The sequence below is a fragment of the Chenopodium quinoa genome, unplaced genomic scaffold (genome assembly GCF_001683475.1).
Source record: "Chenopodium quinoa cultivar QQ74 unplaced genomic scaffold, ASM168347v1, whole genome shotgun sequence".
NCBI lineage: Eukaryota > Viridiplantae > Streptophyta > Magnoliopsida > Caryophyllales > Amaranthaceae > Chenopodium > Chenopodium quinoa.
In genome coordinates this window covers 2,547,077-2,563,916 of record NW_018744268.1, presented here as the reverse complement: position 1 = coordinate 2,563,916, position 16,840 = coordinate 2,547,077, and positions in this window count along the sequence as shown.

Sequence of the window (16,840 nt, the reverse complement as noted above, 5' to 3'; positions counted from 1 at the left end):
TAACCTAATCAGGGGCACAATTCCCAAAGACCCTATAAATAGGGAGATGTCCCTCATTTTAGAGACACGTTTTATCATTTATTACACATTTACTCTTTGATAGAGACATCCTGAGGTTGGAATCCGAGCAGATCCCTACCTAAATTTCCGCACCTTTTTCTCCCTTCAAGTTTCTAACTTGTGCGTCAGAGGCGGAGCACCACCCAACTGGTGTCTCCATTTGTTTTGCAAGTACAGCTCACCCTGGATCAGTCTTCGTGTTGTAACTCTCCCGAGGGACAAAAACACCCAAAACATTTGGCGCCGTCTGTGGGGAGAGTACCTCGAAGATGGTTCAAGAGTTTGTACCCCTAACCGTCTGGGCGAAGACCCAGAAGTCTTTACAGACCATGAGGAGGATGAGGATCCTCAAGTCGAAACCTCCACAGCCGAAGACGACTCTCTCAGAGTCAAGCGAATCCGGCCTAGAGAGACTCTGGAGCGGGGGGCCTCCCTGGCGGGTCCGCGCAGACCTACTGGGCAGCCGGAAGGGGAAACCCAAACGGCAGCTGGATCAAACCCTGTCACCCGAGACGAACTCATGAGGTTCATGACGAGTTTCAAGGGTGAAATTATAGAGCTGATCACCAAAAGCAGGGCTGGCCCAAGTAAAGGTCAGTCGGCGAAGAAGACTCCTCCAGAAAAGGGGAAGTCAGTCAGAAACCGGAACCCCACTCCCCATCCAAAGGATAAGGCAGCCGGGACCATTGATTGGTAAAAAATTCTCCTTCCTGGGGGAACACCAATAACACTCGCCGACCTCAGCAGCCGGTAAGAAGTAAAAAATCAACTCTTGATGCCTGGGAGATTATTAACTGGAAGAGAAACCAATCGCTGTCTGAGTCGCTTCAACGTTGAACTTTCCAGACAGCTTCAACAACACCTTTGCCGGGAATGCATCTTCCTTGCATGAGAGCCAGACAGGCGGTAATACCGTCCATTCTGGCCCTCACATGATTGGAGGTGTACCGTATGTGCCTACCCAGGCCTACGGACAATATCCTCCTCACTTTATGCAGCCGGCCTTCTTTGGAGGTCAGGCGGTATACCTAAATGTCTAGCCAGTGGACTGGCAACTCCGTCTGCTGCGCCTGGGTGACCAGCATTCTGCATTCACCCAGGAGATAACCAAGGCAGCACAGCCGGCCAAGGTTAAGAATGTGTTGGTTGGTACATATGATGGTACCACCAACCCGGAAGACCACCTTATGGCTTACACCAACCTCATGTATCTGCAGGGGCTGGATGATGCCACTTGGTGTCGGTGCTTCCCGGCTACATTAAAGGGCATTGCCCAACAATGGTTTGGCAATTTGCCGGCCGGGTCCATCGATAGCTTCAGGAAGCTCGTCTTCCTGTTTGCTTCCAACTTCTCAATGAACATCCATTCTAAGAAAACAAGCCTTGATTTGAGCATTGTTAAGCAGGGAGAGAGAGAAGGGCTACGCTCATATGTCAGGCGGTTTAACCTGATCAGAATTCAGATTCCGGGGCTGTCTGATGAGGTAGCTTTAATAGACTTTTTCAAAGGTCTGAGAGACGCGTCGACCTTTAAGTTTGACCTATTCAGAAAAGGGGCTTTCACCCTACAGGCGGCCTTGAGGGAGGCGGAAAGCTACATTCAAGCTACCGACCTCTGCTGGCCTGGTAGCCAGTCGGACTCCAAGAAATCTGACAAACAAAAAGACATCCGGTCAGCTCAGCCGGCTAAAAACAAAGAAGAGAGCAAGAAAAGAAAAGAAGTCTGGGCGGTTACTGACTCTGACCAGCCGTCCTAGAAGAAAAAGAAAGAATTTAAACCGTATGTCCCCAAGTACGAGTTTAATAAAGACTGCAATTCCATCCTCATGGAGGTAAAGGACCGCATTGAGAAGCCGAATCCTATGAAGAGTTCTGTCCAGACACGGAAAAAGAATAAATTATGTCTGTTCCATGAGGAGGTCGGCCATGACACCAACGACTGCTTCATTCTTCAGCGTGCGTTGGACACGTCTGGCTGACAAAGGGCTGTTGAAGTCCTACATTTTCAAGTCCCCAGTCAGGGCAAAAAAGAAAAACAAGGGTCAGTTCTCCAAGACAACCCCCAGCCTGCTAGTAGATCAGATACCAACAAGGAGCCGGTCTACACTATAGTAGGCGGGTTCTCATGTGGTGGCCCTACCATCCGGGGCACCAAGAGCCATCTTCGAAAGATGGACAAAGATGATGATGAGCAGGCGTCTGCCAGCTCTTCCTTCCCAGACGTCTTGATAACTGAGAAGGATAGGGGCAGCGTCCGCCGTCCTCATGATGACCCGGTGGTCATTGAATGTAAGGTTGCCAACCAGTTGGTTGGACGGATCCTTATAGACACCGGCAGCTCATCAGACATCATAAGCCTCCGGTGCCTGCAAAAGCTGAAATACAATGTCAGCAGCATGCATCCGGTCACCCACCCTTGGTTGGTTTTGGGGGTGGGATGGTCTACCCAGCCGGAAGGATTGACTTACCCATCCTGCTGGGAGAGAAGGGCCATGGATGACATATTGTCGTCATATTCTTGGTCGTTGAGGAGTTGACCGCCTATAATATCATTCTTGGCAGGCCAACCCTCAACGTAGCCAAGGCAGTAATCATCCCGTCCCTCATGCTCATCAAGTATGAGAGGGATGACGACTCAGTTGGTTCCTTGAATGGGGATTAGGATACGGCCCGAGAGTGCTATCTCTCAGCCGTCCGAGATACCGTGGCCCCAGGTGGTCAGGAACCAATAGACCTTGACAACGTCAAGGATGCCAACCCAACTCCTGCCCCATCAGCAGCCGGAAAGAAAAGAAAGGCTCCTCTACTGGTGGAGGTGAAAAAAGAGAAAAATAGCAATCACTGACCGGTGAACGGTCAGATGAGCTCCGTCCCCAACTGGCTGGCGAAAGCATTGATCTCGTTCTGGATGACAGCCGTCCAGAACGTACTGTTAAGGTTGGGACGGTAGCTCATGCTACCTTGGGTGCAAGCTTGCAACTTCTGCTGAAGGAATTTAAAGACATTTTTGCCTTTGAAGTGGAGGAGATGTCAGGCGTCAGCCCGGATCTTGCTGTCCACAAACTCTCCGTGGACCCCAAAAAGAAGCCCATCCGGCAAAAGAAAAGAAACCACGGCGAGGAAAGAAGTCAGGCGGCAGCTGCCGAAGTCAAAAAGATGCTAGACGCCAGGTTCATTCGGCCTTGTAATTTTCCCGACTGGGTGGCCAATGTGGTCCTTGTTAAGAAACCGAATGGGATCTGGCGCATGTGTGTTGGTTACACAGACCTCAACAAGGCGTGTCCAAAGGACAGTTACCCGCTTCCAAAGATCGAGAGTCTGGTCGATTCTACAGCCGGCCACGCCTTGATGAGTTTTATGGATGCCTACTCCGGCTTCCATCATATACCCATGTGGAAAAAGGATCAAGAGAAGACGACCTTCGTCACTGATCAGGGGTTATTCTGTTATATGGTGATGTCGTTTGGCTTGAAAAATGCGCCTGCCACTTTCCAACGGATGATTAATACGGTCTTCATCAATCAGATTGGGAGGAATGTGGAGGCGTACATTGATGACATGATAGTTAAATCAAAGCTACAGACGGATCACCTGGCTGATCTCCGAGAAACATTCACCACCCTCAGGCGGCATAAGGTTATGTTAAATCCTAAGTAATGCGTCTTTGGTGTTGAGTCTGGGAAGTTTCTTAGATTCCTGATTGATCAAAGGGGGATAGAGGCTAACCCCGAAAAGATACAGGCGGTGATTGACATGAAGTCACCCCGCTCTGTCAAGGAAGTTCACAGACTCACCGGTTGTCTTGCCGCCCTGGGAGGTTCCTCAGCCGGTCAGGTGACAAATGCCTCTACTTCTTCCAAGCAATCAGGAAGAAGACCATATTTGAATGGGGGGATGATGCTGAGGCGGCGTTCCAGAGGTTGAAAGAGCATTTACATTATCTGCCTAGGTTGGTCAGTCCTTTGCCTAGGGAGACGTTGTACATGTATTTAGCCGTCTCAGACCATGCCCTAAGTGCCATTCTCCTTGCTGAGCGAGACGGCGTGCAGCTCCCGGTTTACTTCATTAGCCATGTTCTTAAAAATACTGAACTCCGGTACCCCATGGTTGAAAAATTTGGCCTTGCTTTGTATATGGAATTCAAAAAATTGAAGCCTTACTTTTTGGCACATCCGGTGGTGATCTACACGAACCAGCCACTCAAGCGGCCAATGTCTACCTTAGACTCATCCGGGAGAATGTTGAAATGGGCTATTGAAATGCAGAGCCTTGAAATCACTTACGAACCAAGAAAGGCAGTGAAAGGTCAGGCGTTTTCCGACTACATTGTTGAAATGACTTTTCCGGTGGCTCCAGATAATCTTGATTAGGTTTGGAAAGTGTACGTAGACGGGAGCTCTACAAAGAACGGCTGTGGTGTAGGCGTAATTTATGAGTCTCCTCAAGGAGACAGATTTGAATATGCACTACGCTTCAAGTTTCAGGCCTCTAACAATGAGGCGGAATATGAAGCCCTGCTAGCCGACATACGCAAGTGTAAGGCGGCAGGGGCCATGAAAATTGACGCCTACTCTGATTCTTAATTGGTTGTTAGCCAGTATGCGGGAAGTTTTGAGGCTACCCATCCGGCTATGATTAAATATCTTCAGGCAGTCAAAGATGAGACCAAGGCACTTGAGGAATTTCGGCAGAATCAGGTGCCTAGGTCGGAAAACAACCAGGCGGATGCATTGTCAAAGCTGGCATCTTCCGCCTGCCATGATACGCCTCGATCAGTTTTCTGGGAAGTTCTTGAAAAGAGAAGCATATATGAGGATCCCGTTGGAATTCTAGACCGAAGCTCTACCTGGATGGATGGCATCCGGGCCTATCTCTCAAACGTCACACTTCCTGATTTGCCACAGGAAGCAGCCATCCTGAAAAAGCGAGCTGCAAGATTCGAGTTGAAAAATGGGGAACTCTTCAAGGCGGGGTTTCTTGAGCCTTTGTTGAAGTGTGTCACCCAGAAAAGGGGAAAGAAGTTCTCAAAGACTTGCACTCGGGATTCTGCACCTCTCACATAGGCGGCAGGTCCCTAGCCGTCAGAGCTAGACGACATTACTTTTGGCCCACTCTTGAGGCAGACGCCAAGGAGTTGGTGAAGAAATGTGACAAGTGCCAAAAATTTGGCAAACTCATTCACCGTCCGGCTACTGATTTGACGGCCATCCACAACCCAATCCCGTTTGCAAAATGGGGCATGGACATTCTAGGTCCTTACACGCCTGCTCCAGGCGGAAGGCGCTACATCTTGGTGGCTGTGGATTACTTCACCAAGTGGGTGGAGGCTGAGGCGGTTAAAAACATCAAGACCTCAGACGTAATTTCTTTCATCTGGAAGAATGTTATCACCCGGTACGGGGTACCCATGTCTATGGTGTTTGATAATGGTCCTCAGTTTGAGACGCCTCTGCTAAAAACTTGGTTGGGAGATCAGGGGATCTCAAGCTATTTCGCATCTGTTGGCCGGCCCCAAGCAAACGGCCAATTTGAAGCTTTCAACAAACTCATCTCAGACGACATTAAAAGGAAAATAGAAAGAGCCGGTGGCTTATGGGCAGAAGAATTAATCCATGTCCTTTGGGCCATCCGGACAACAGCAAAAGGGGCAACCGGTGAAACCCCATTTCTCACGGTTTACGGTGCTGAAGTCGTCTTGCCCATCGAACATTACGAGCCGACTCATAGAGTCATGCTGTATGATGAAGAGGCAAACTGGGAAGCAATGCGTCTTGCATTGGATTCACTCCCATAAAGCAGGGGCAATGCCGCCTTGCGTCATGAGATTTACCGTCTGTGAATGACTAGAGCCTACAACAAAAAAGTACACAAGCGCCTTTTGAAAGTTGACGACTTAGTGTTACGAAAAATGGAGACAACCGGTAGGGCCAATGAGCTGGGAAAGCTAACCCCAAATTGGGAAGGCCCCTACCGGATCTATGAGGAAGTAAGGGACGACACCTACCGCTTGGAAACTCCACAAGGCAGGCGCCTGCCTAGAACTTGGAATGTAGACAATCTAAAAAAGTACTACTTCTGAGAATGTAACTTTTTGTAAACAGTGAGTCAATTAATGAAGATTCAGTCTTTGTTTGCAAAATTGAGTTATCGTTTGATTATCCATCCGGGTAATATCAAGGCGGATTCCCCATCAACCTAACTAAGTTCGATAGTGAAGGTTACATTTATTTATCCGCCTGGGTAATGCTCGGATCCCTTGTTTATTTAAGTTTGATACTTTGTTTATTCAACTGCTTGACTATCCGCCTGGGTAATACTCAGACGGATTCTCCATTTATCTAACTAAGTTTGATACATAGTATGATCAAATTATTGCCTGTCCGTCTAGGTAATACCCAGACAAACTTGTTTGCTTAAAAAACTAAGTTCGATACTTAGTGTAAATTCAATACTGACTAGAAACTAAGCACAAAAACGTTTAGTGGCTGCGCAACCGGTCTCAAACAAGACCAGAGGCTAAAATGGACGGATGATTGCTCATTTTATAAATTCGCCTGTCCCAACATGGACAAAGGCGTCACCCCTCTGGGTGCAATCGTCGCAGAGAACAGACTATTTGTCGGTTCCACGTATCCATGTACACGGCAAAGATTGAATGACCAAATTGGTCAACTCATAGCCGTCTGACTAAAATAACCTATGAAGAACGAATAAGTTCCTAGATACCGGATGCCCATAGGCATCTGTCGGTCACCGGCTTAAGTTCTCACTTAGGTTATTTATTCCAAAAATTGCACCTCACCCCAATTGGGGCAAGAGTTCAATGGCTATGAAATCTCTACCAAGGCGGACATACGCCGTCTGTGTAGTGACCGAAACGCCTATTGGTGTACGGTTGTGCACTTGGTTTGGGGAAATCACTACTGTGACTGATTGACTTACAAACATATCATGCTCTTTGCAGCATCAGACGTTTTCAAGTCAATCAACCAGCTCCAATTGAAACCAATCACACAGCCGTCCACGGACAAGGACAGCCGGACTACTGACTAGTTAGGCAAGAAATCGCCGCATGCTTTTGATAAGTTAGGAAAAAATTAAAATTTGCAAAAAACAAAAATTCAAATGCAAAATGATCAAAACCGACTTAGTCGGTGCAATTTATAAAAGTTCATCCAATCAAACGGTTGTAATGGATCAAATGTTAACCGGACCCCGTCCGGGAGAAAGAAATTGTTAATTAACCCGACTCTATAGCCGGTAAAAACACAAATACTCGGCACGCAGGCCAGAAAAAGCAAGTTTTGGCATACAGCTGCTGAATGAAAAGAAAATTAAAAAAGCAGACTGGTATACTGCCGCTGAGGGGTCACTTCTGGCCTGCAGACGGAGCCTCCTGATTCTCCCCCTTCTCCTCATCATCTGAGGGAATTTGGTGCGCTTCACCGGGACTAGGAAACTCAGGCGCGGTCGGCTCATTGTTGCTGAGCCAGGCTTCAAAGGAGACAGGCTCTGGCTCGCCTTGCTCTCTCAAGTACACCACGTACATGGCATAGCTGTGTGCCATTGCCCAGATGCTATAATCAGCGTCTGGGTACAAGGCAGCCCAAGCAATCTTCATATGCGCGTCGTTGTCAGCATCACTCTTAGCAACAAGGCGGTTTTTCTCCGCTCCAGGGTTGCTGCAAAGTTTTTCTGAGCTTGAGCAGCATCCTTCTCCAGCCTCTCAACCTTGGTTTTCAGTTTGCCAAGGTCCGCCTGGGCCTTCTTGAGCGCCTCATCAACCTGGTTGGCGCTCTCGTCTGCCTTCTTCTGGGCCTCCTCCGCCCCCTTCTTGGCCGTCTCAGCATCCGTTGCCCGCTGGTCGGCCGCCTTCAGATCTAGCTCCAGCTATTGGATTTTAGACGCCTGTGTCATAATTATTGGTTTAGTTTCAAGTTCATTTACGATAGTTGAGTGGAAAGCAATATTATCAGCGTCTATTGCGGGCTTCTTGGCCCTTTTTACCTCTTCTCGTTTGCGGGAATAAGGACGTTTGAGCCCGTCCACCCGCAGCATGGCCTGCAAAAAAGCACGCGGTATAAGAAATACAGGCGGGATAATTACTTTGAAAAAATAAAATTGAATTGACAAGTTTCTTACCTCAGCTAGAAGGGATAGAATGCGTTCGAGATTGAATGTTTCTATCCCAGGGATAGTGTCCTTATCCCTCTTCCGGACGGCTTCCAGCATGGCCTTGGAGTGCTTCTGGACGTCTGGCCAGCGGGGAGATTGATCTGCACCACAATCAATACGTGATGAGTGCGAAACTAAGGCAACACCTATTTGTTGTCGACCGTCTGAGAATGATGTCTGTTGGGAGTGGGATTTCACCCGTAATGGCCACCCCAGCTCAAGCGGGGATTCAAAAGGGTTTTTACCTTCAGAGCAGGCCAAGCGGGAACCGCTTGCAAGCGTGGTGAACCCCGCGACTGCTGACAAAGTATTGGCAAGATCAAGGCACATGCTTCCGCCTACCTTCTCGAGTCGCCCCGATACCCGTATCGTCTTGGCCCCGGCTGCGGCGCCAGGAGTTGACGTAGAGGCGGACTTTTTTATTTTGTTGAGAACGGCTGGGGCCTCCTCTCTAGCCTGTTTGAGATTCTTCTTAAACGATTTCCCAACTTCTCCCCCCTGCGAAAATAACCAAGTCAAAGTTAGTATCCGGGCAAGATAGTTTTTAAAATAAACTTAAACGGTCAGGCGCTCAATACCTTGGCCCTGAGCTTGGCCGCAGCTTTCTCCGCAAGATCTTAGCGGATGGTCGCAAAAGACCGCTTGGGAGTTTTCTCCGACAGCAACATGTTTAGTGCTTCTTCTGCAAAAAGAGGGAAATTGGCAATATCATAAACCAATTTCGATAGAAAAATACTACAGACGATATAAACTCAGGCGCATACGTTTGGTAAACATGTGCCCTAGCCCGCAGGTGGCCAGGAAACATTCATCCCTGAACCAAGCGCTCTTGGGAATCCAATTCTTAGGGACTTTTATTGGTTTCCCCAGTTGATAGAGTTGCGTCTGTGAGGCCGAAAAAGTCTGCCTCGATTATTTTGTCAAAGTCTTCCTCTGGGATCTGGGAAGAGCGCACTTCCTGCCTAACAAGTCAGGCTTCTTATTGTACAGACGGAATTCATAATTTTCCCGTTTGGTTGGGGCTGACATCAGGTAGAACCTGTGCTTCCAGCCATCGAACTTTGAGACCTTGTCCAAGGTCATCATGTATTGCGGTTGTGTGGTTAGGGTATACCACGCCCTCCAACCGCCCGGGCTTCTGCTGAGGTAATGCTTGCTTGCAAAAGCCTCCCATTCAGGGTTAAGCCCTTTGAACTCGCAGGCGACAACATACCCCAGAATGTTGGTCCAGGAGTTGGGGGTAAGTTGCCAGACCCCAAGGCCGTAGCCTCTCAAAATTGCCTTCACCGCCTGGTGAAGGGGGAAGCGAAGGCCGGCTTTGAACGCCTCCTCCTAACAGCAAAAATAGCTGTTGGCGTTCTCTTGATCATCCCCGCAGGCGATGGTGCCCAGCTCAGGCGGCACCCGGATCTTATACCCTTCTCCTAGCGGGTGCATTTTCTTAAAATTCTCTAAGTTCTCCCCCATCTGGATTCGGTCCTTGGAGGAGACGTGGATGCTGAAGGGATCGTCCTTCTCACTCTACTTTTTCCTTTTTTCCTCCTCGCTATCCGGAAGAGGGGGCAAGTCATCGCTGCTCTCGGAGGTAGAGGCGGAGTTGTCACTCTCCGTCTCCCCCTCACTTTCGTCCATGGGGGCAGAGGCGGCCTCGTCGCCGCCTTGGTCACACTCTTCCAAAAAAGAGTTTGCAGGGGTTGAAGGGGCGCGCGGAGGGGATCTCTCTAGAGCCGTCTAGTTTCCCTGACCAAAAGTTTCTCCCTCAAGCGTTTGGCCGCCTGAGCCTTCGCTCTTGTAATTCGGGTCTGTGGCCGTCTGCATTGTTCGAGCCATGGTGTCCTGCACAGACACATAACTGGTCGGAATCCATGGCAAAGGGTGGTCCCAACACCCCGAGCCGGCACTCCCAGTCCTAGACTCAGCCGACCCTGTTGACCGGCTGGACTCTAACCTAGGTTGTGCCATGTGTTTTGGTGATGCATCCATTTATTACAAGAAATATGTACAAGTGGTGAAAAAAGAAAAGAGATGAGAGAGACAGAGACGGTACCTTTTGATTTGGTATCTGAACGTAGGCGGGACATGCCGTATTGCTGAAGAACAAACTTTCTTGCTCACGTCTGCCTCAAACAAGTGACTTCTGCTCTCTCAAAGTTTTTCTCTCTAGGAAATTTTTGTAAACGTACAAAATTATGAGGGTAAAACGGCTATATATAGAGGGTAAATTTGGGGGCATTTCCGTAATTAACCTGGTTGGTGAACGGTTACTCTGTAACGGTAAAATTACCGCCAACCGGAGCGTGACATGTGTCACAGATGCCACGTGGCGTGCCACGTGACATCTGTGAGGGGCAAATGTTTAGCATATTTTTACCCTGCCACGTGGCCCAATCAGAAGGTGACACGTGTCAGCCCCAGATTGGTCTAAAATAGACCAATCCCTGCTCGACACGTTTCATTCCCGAAATCAAGGGAAAAGGCGGCCTTCAGGTCCAAATCCCGAGAATGCCGCCAAACGGCGCAGCCAACCAATGATTAGGGTTCAGTAACCTAGTCAGGGGCACAATTCTCAAACACCCTATAAATAGGGAGATGTCCCTCATTTTAGAGGCACGTTTTATAATTTATTACACATTTACTCTTTGATAGAGACATCCTGAGCTTGAAATCCAAGCAGATCCCTACCTAAATTTTCGCACCTTTTTCTCCCTTCAAGTTTCTAACTTGTGCGTCGGAGGCGGAGTACCACCCAACTGGTGTCTCCGTTTGTTTTTCAGGTACAGCTCACCCCGGATCAGTCTTCGTGTTGTAACTCTCCCAAGGGACAAAAACACCCAAAAACCTGAATTTTTTCTAAAAACCACGAATATGACACAGGAGATTCCTCCAAGATAAGAGGAGTTACATAGATCAATAAATTATATATGAAGAGCTTTAATTTACAAAATATTTCAGCGGATTTGGTCGAAAGGAAACGACCAAGCTAAAATTTCGGAGAAAAACCAAGCAACAACGGCAGCAAGAGCAGAATAGGGAAGACCCGACTCCAGCGCCAGATGACAACATCTAGCAACAAGCAACAGATTTCAGCGCCTAGTGCTAGATCCCAGAGTCTGGCGACAGAGCCAAATCGCATCACTAGAGGCATTGTAGTGGCGAAAGAACGCTGAACCACTCAGAGCGGTTATTTTAACCTCTTTCAACAATATTTGGTTCCTTGGTACACCAGTTAGCCCCTATAAGCAATTTGACATGATTAAGTATTCGGCTTGATTACAATCACAATAAGTGATCGACTTGACGAAATATCGTCTCACTTAGCTTAAAGCGCCTAAACATTGGCTTATCGTAGAGACACCGACATACTGGTTCATAAACAACAGAGGCACCGACATAACGGTTCACAAGAAGCAAATGCGCCGACGTATTAGCATAGCAGAATCAAAGTTCAAGCGAGCTTTAAAGATCGATAAGCGTTGGTCTTCGAATGTTTTTCTTCGGAATATTATCGCAACAAACATCTAAGCATTAAAGCTCTTTTGTTCAGAGACACGTGGAAATTTCTTTCGAGCTCTTTTTTTCAGAGACGCGTGGACATATCATTCAAAAGCTCTTTGTTCATAGACACGTGGACATAAGTAAAAGAAGCTCTTTATTCAGAGGCGCGTGTACATATCAACAAAGATCCATTGTTCAGAGACGAGTGAACATCAAAACAGCAAGATCGCGTTCCATATATTGCGGAAGGTTGTCACAATGACAAATGCAGCAACAAATCGATTACCTTCAAGGACGTGTGCTCGACGGTGCAAAATACGCGTTTCTTAACTCTTTTATCTGTTTAACTAATGCTAGTTTGCAGGTATCGGTGTCACAAGAGTGATTTAGGATCGCAGAACGTTCTGAATCATTCTCCGTCCCTATTGCTACTTTGACTTTTGTTTTCGAAACATGCGTTTCTCCAAACTCTGTCAAAGTGGGGGCTTTTGTAGACACTCAAATGTGTCTCCCCAAAACCAAACCCAATGATGAATACCTTTCATGTTATTTGATTATCGAACAAAGTGAAAGTGTGAAAAGTCTAGTGATGAGGATGTTTTTATTAAAATATCTCTTCTTTCTGTTTTTGAAAATAGTTCTTTTCTTACCTTATTTATGAAAAACGTGCATTTCAGTTAAGTTTGGTCCATAATAAGGGTCCAATAATAGTTTAATTAGATGGGGTTTGAAAAGACATTTCAAACGATATATTATAAGCCCAAGTCCGATGATTAATGAGGAAGTTATAGCCAAAATACTAAACTGGGCCCGATTTCATTTTTATATGCGGCCCAATGATCTAGAGGAGGGCCTATTATTAATTATCATTCCTAAGCTATTAGGATTGATTATAGTATTCTAGAATATTCTAGAAGGTTCTTTTAAATCCTAATGGAGTTAGGATTGATAATTATGTTTCATAGAGTTTGAAATTGAATAAAACTACTCCTTTTTAGAATCCTTGTTTTGTACGAAGTGGAAAATATTCAGATTTTATTTTCCTGCCTCATAATCTTTATTTAAGTTTTATACTATTGGATAGATCTTGAAATTATATTTCCAATGATATATTATAATATTAAATCCGTGCTATAAGGAAAAAGATATGAATGAGATATAAAACTCTATCCATAACTGATATCGTCCTACTATTTTGGCCATATATTTTTATTTAAAAAATATTTTAATCCGATTTTAATTGGGTTGGAAATTAAACATCAAGAGCTTTCCAACGACATATATATGCCTTATTTGGACTTCTGGATCAAAAGATATGATAAAAAAAAACGCGTGAAACTGATTATTAGCGCTTGACGACAAGCATTAGCGCCTGGCGCTAATGTCTAACGTCTGGTGCTAATCGAGTTTTATTCTCGTTGAAACTTTGATTCGTTTTTTATCCATCCGACTGATTTTCTCTATAAATAGCCTCCTAAAACCTCCGTTTTCAATTATAATTCTTACTCTATAATTTTCTCTCATCAACAACTCTCTAATTCTCTTCTCTCTCTCTAAGCTAAAGCTTTCTCTCTCTCTCTCTCTTTCTAAAAAAACCTTTCAAACAAAATTTCGCATTCACAAGATCTAGACACACCTAGCATAATTCGAAGTTTCCTTCGCCGTAGACGTGAAAGGTTTAATTTATGAGGATTTGGTCCCAAATCTCTCTTTCAATTATTTAATTTAATTGTTTATTTTATATTTTCCTTTAAGTTACTAATGCGTGTATTTTTTTATTAGAAAGAGGTACGAGGCATCCAATTAAGTGCTTTAATTGATTTTATTGATATTAAGATATAGAAATCATATCTTGGTTTTTATTTTGATTCCTAGTCTTATGTTAGGGCATTTTTATCTTCCTAGTACCTTGTTTAGGGTAACTTTAATATCAAATATGACAATTGTGTTTCCTGCGATGCTTCCTATTTTCTTTCCTAATATTCATGTTAGTATCATGTTAGTGTTAAAGCTTTGATCTTTATTGCTTAGTGACATGTTAGGTTTTGTTATTAATCTTGTTAGTATCATGCCTAGGATCTTGCTATTATTATGCTTTAACATTATTATGATTATTTTTATGATTTATGATTATAATTGTTATAATTATTGTTATGATGATTATTTTTAATTATGATTGTTATGATTATAATTATTATTATGGTGATTATTATTATAATTATTTTTATGATTATTATTATTATGTTGCTTGATATATTTATATTATTGTTATTGCTTGATCACACCTTTTATGCATGTTTAAAGGGAATTTTTACTTGTAATCACGCTTATATATACTACTACAAAAAACCCCTAATAAGTCGGACTTTTAGAGTCACCTGTACCTAAGCTGTGACTTATAAACCTATCGAGTCGCCTCATATTTATTAAGCGACTTGTTAAGTTGGAGTTAAAATCAACAAAGCACCTAACGAGTCGCCTAATATATATGAGGTGACTTGATAAGTTAACAAGTCGCCTCATATATGCATGCGACTCTATAATCCGACTTATTTGGTGGTTTAAATTAGATTTTCAAAGTCACCTGTACATAAGGTGCGACTCGAAACCCTGTCGAGTCGCCTTATAAATATTAGGCGACACAATATGTGAGTTTTCTTATCTACGACTCTCACCTAATGAGTCGCCTGATATTTATAAGGCGACTCGATAGGTTAAAAAGTCGCACCTTATATACAGGTGACTTTAAAAATCTTATTTAAGCCACTTAATAAGTCGGGTTATAAAATCACATGCATATATGTTGCGACTTGTAAACATATCAAGTCACCTCATGTATATTAGGCGACTCATTAGGTGCTTTGTTGATTTTAACCCTAACAAAACAAGTCGCCTAATAAGTATGAGGCGACTCGATATGTTTACAAGTCGCACCTTATATATAGGAGACTCTAAAAGTCCGACTAGTTAGGTGCTTTATTATATGACCACTACCTAATAAGTCGTCTAATATGTAACACGCGACTCGATAGGTTAATTCTTAAATGTATATAAAATAGTTACAATATCATATATATATGAAAAGTAACTTTGGCATAATAGCAAGAAATTAAAACTTCCATGCAAAGAACCAGAGATCAAGCATGCTGAGTGTCATAAACACTGACATTATATGAGCTAATAAAAATAGTTGGAAAAAATGTTGATTTTTTACGTGTCGCCTCTTCAACACAGGCGACACAATAGATTAACCTATGGAGTCGCCTCTTTCAACACAAGCGACACAATAGCTTAACAAATAGAGTCGCCTAACAACTAATAGGCGACTTATATAAAAGCTATCAAGTCGCCTCGGAGGCGACTCTTAAAGTTGGAAGCTATTGTGTCGGTGGCTGTGGAGTCGCCTTTAAAGCGACTTGTTAGGTCATTTAAAGGCCACTCGATAGGGGTTTTTTGTAGTAGTGATAAGATAATTAATAATCTTGTTTATCGTTAATGTTATTATAATTCAAGTGATAGCCAATAATAGTTTATTTGTGCATTAAATTCAACAAACATAGATTAAACATGTTTAGGTTAAACCTATTGATTGCATGTTAGTCAGAAAGCGCACATGAATGCGATCAGAATAAAGTAGAGGCCTATTATTAGGGCATGTTCAATCTCTTTTAGGTTGGATTTTTACCTTCATCCCCGAACTACCAGTCATGGTGCCAGACCTATTGGAGTTGACGATCTCCTGGATCGTTAAGGGGTGTAACCTTCACCTCGTGAAGGGTTTACAAGTTCCTAAAACTTGTTGGCGACTCTTTTGCTCTAGCTTCCTTCCCTTTGGACGCCACCATACTTAAGTGTATGATCACAGTGGGGTTCAAGCTAGGGGTAATGCTTGCAATATTCCCTACACTAGCCATGTTCAAAGTTGCCTTTTCCCTAGACGTGAAAGGTTGATAATTTCCGAGGGTTTGATCCCAAATCTCTATTTCAATTTTTTAAATTAATTGCATCATTTAATATTTTCTGTTACTAACGTGTGTATTTTGTTATTAGAAAGAGATACGAGACATCAAAGTAAGTGATTCAACTGCTTTATTATTATTTTGATATAGAAATCATGCTTAGATTATTTTATTGATTCCTAGTATCATGTTCGGATGTTTTATTGCTTCCTAGTATCATGTTACGATGTTTTATTGCTTCCTAGTATCATGATTAGCGTTAACTAATATTCTGATATTATGTATGTTTATGATGCTTCCTATTCTTTTTAATATCATGTTAGGGTAAAGCTTTGGTTTTTAATGTTTAGTGACATGCTAGGATTTGTTATTAATCATGTTAGTATATATCATGCCTAGGATCTTGCTAATGTTATTATGCTTTATTGAATATTGTTATGCTTGATGGTTATAATGTTGCTTTATATTATATATTTTTATTTCTTGATCACGCCTTTTATGCATGTTTAAAGGAATTTCTAGTTGTAATCACGCTTAATAAGATGATTCATAATCTTTTTTAGGCTAATATGACTATAATTCAAGTGATCGCCAGTAATAGATTTGTTTGTGCATTAATATTCAACCAACATACATAAACAGGGTTAGGGTTAATCTAATGATTGTATGTTAGTCAGAAAGCGCACATGAATACGAGAAGAATAAAGTAGAGGCGTATTTTAAGTGCAAGTTCAATCTCTTTTAGGTTGGATTTGTACCTTCATCCCAGAACTTTCAATCATGCTTCCAGACCGGCCTATTGAAGTTAACGCTCTCATGGATCGCTAAGTGGTCTAACCTTCACCATGTGAATGGTTTACAAGTTCCTAAAAGGTGTTGGTGACAAGTGACTTTTATGTCACTTTTAGGGTGTTTATTGAGTCGCTTTCCGGCTTATTTTACAATAATTTAGCGCCTTTTGTTCTTTATTTCTTTTATTTGCTTATTCTAGTCTTTTATCTTTATTTTGAGTATTTTAGTAGTTTTTATAAGTTTTTAGTTTTTTTTTTAGTTTTAGTTAATAATTTTCCCCTTCTCTCTTTTTATTTATTTTATTTTCTATTAGTTTCTAGTTTGTTTTATATTATTTTATTTTATTTCATTTTATTTTA